This window comes from Oratosquilla oratoria, chromosome 7, assembly GCF_046742065.1.
Source record: "Oratosquilla oratoria isolate Oo_2021 chromosome 7, ASM4674206v1, whole genome shotgun sequence".
Lineage (NCBI taxonomy): Eukaryota > Metazoa > Arthropoda > Malacostraca > Stomatopoda > Squillidae > Oratosquilla > Oratosquilla oratoria.
Window position 1 is genome coordinate 79087869 of NC_134783.1, and position 2500 is coordinate 79090368.

Genomic DNA, 2500 nt, shown 5'->3' on the forward strand with positions numbered 1-2500 from the left:
TAAAAGAATTTATTTCAGACTACCTCCTTCAAACTTGCTGGCAAACTTTTTAGGATGCACGGAGCAGTTTGATTATCGCTAAGGAAGACTATGCTAGTAAGCAACTAACAGATCTAACGATACATTCAATGTCCTTTTCTAGAATTGACACCGTTCTAATGAATACATTTAGGTTACTTATATATATATATATACATATATATACATATATATATATATATATATATATATATATACATATATATATATATATATATATATATATATATATATATATATACATATATTTGTATCATTTGACATTTTTGGAAATAGACTCATCCGCTGGGATTCGAACCCTTGCCTAGGCGTCTTGTAAGACGTAAGCCGCCTAGGCAAGGGTTCGAATCCCAGCGGATGAGTCTATTTACATACATACACATATATATATATATATATATATATATATATACATATATATATATATATATATATACATATATATATATACATATATATATATATATATATATATATATATATATATATATAAACATATATATTTACTTTTTATCTGGTGACATACCTTTTGACTTCATGTCAGTCAGATTTGCCTACTTATACTATGTCATCTCCAAAAACTTACAGGTTTTCTGAAAATTAATTTCCTTTTCAGGAGGGGGAGGGGAAGGCTGGAATTAGTCTTCCCTATTTATCTGTAGTATTTCTAGACCAAAGTGGTTAGGAGAAAGACCAGATCCTGTGCCAAGGCCGTTCGTAATGCGGCAAGAAAATTACGCAGGGAAAATGGAGTTTTGACTCCTAATTTAAACCGTTAAGTGGCGTGTTTCACCAGTTAACATCTATCCGTTCCACTATACTTTGTGTGTTTGCGTGTGTAGGTGTGTTTGTGTATGTTTGTATGTGTAGGTGAGCGTGTGTGTGTGTGTGTGTGTGTGTGTGTGTGTAATTCACCTTGGTATTTGGATCACGTGTTGGACTCGTGATCGACAGCTATTTCCCTCCCGGAAGAGAGCTCAGAGCTCGTATGACCGATCTATGGGTAATGCTGTGACCTTACACGCACACACACCCCAACTCCCCGCCCACGAGAGTTGGAGTAACGACTCGAAGCGCAGTGATACTGAAATTATTTTCAGCCCTGGGCAGGATTCGAACCTGGACCTCCGTAGTGACAGTCTGGGACTCTACCAACCGCGCCACCGAGTCGTGTGTGTGTGTGTGTGTGTGTGTGTGTGTGTGTGTGTGTGTGTGTGTGTGTGTGTGTGTGTGTGTGTGTGTGTGTGTGTGTGTGTGTGTATTAACCATGGTCTTTTGGATCTCATGTTGGACTCGTGATCGACAGCTATTTCCCTCCCGGAAGAGAGCTCAGAGCTCGTATGACCGATCTATGGGTAATGCTGTGACCTAATACGCACATACACCCCAAACTCCCAGCCCACGAGAATTGGAGTAACGACTCGTAACGCAGCGATACTGAAATTATTTCAGCCCTGGGCAGGATTCGAATCCGGACCGCCGTAGTGACAGTCGGGGACTCTACCAACCGCGCCACCGAGAGAGAGAGAGAGAGAGAGAGAGAGAGAGAGAGAGAGAGAGAGAGAGAGAGAGAGAGTGTGTGTGTGTGTGTATGTGTGTGTGTGTGTGTGTGTGTGTGTGTGTGTGTGTGTGTGTGTGTGTGTGTGTGTGTGTGTGTGTGTGTGTGTGTATTCACTTGGTCTTTGGATCACGTGTTGGACTCATGATCGACAGCTATTTCCCTCCAGGAAGAGAGCTCAGAGCTCGTAGGTCCGATCTATGGGTAATGCTATGACCTTGCACACACACACACACCCAACTCCCCGCCCACGAGAGTCAGAGTAACGACCCGAGGCACAGCGATACCGAAATAATTTCGGCCCTGGACAGGATTCGAACTGGGTACTGGGAGCACTTCTACTTCCCAGTTCAGCGCTCTACCAACTGTGTGTGTGTGTGTGTGTGTGTGTGTGTGTGTGTGTGTGTGTGTGTGTGTGTGTGTGTGTGTGTGTGTGTGTGTGTGTGTGTGTGTGTGTGTGTGTGTGTGTGTGTGTGTGTGTGTGTGTGTGAGTGAGTCAATATGTGAGTGTATGTGTTTGTATATGTGTGTTTGTGTGAGTGTATTTGTATATGTGTGTTTGTGTGAGTGTATATGTATATGCAAGTTCGTGTGTGTGGGTTTGCATGTATGCGTTTGTGTACATATATGCATTTGCGTGTATTCATTCAAGTGTAGGAGGTACTAGGTGGGTATATGAATGTATTTCATTGTGAGTGATTTGTTGTGTGGGTGATGATGTGGATACAAGCACGGAGTGTGGGAGCGGGTGTGGGAGTTGGGACCATTTCGCCATTCGATGATTTGTAAATGGAAAAGAGAGAGAGAGAAAGAGAGCGGGAGGGAAATTGCTTCTTTCTGCGAGTGGAAGTTGCTCTAACGGAAATTATATTTCCGGCTTTGTAGGTGTGTGTGTGTGTGTCT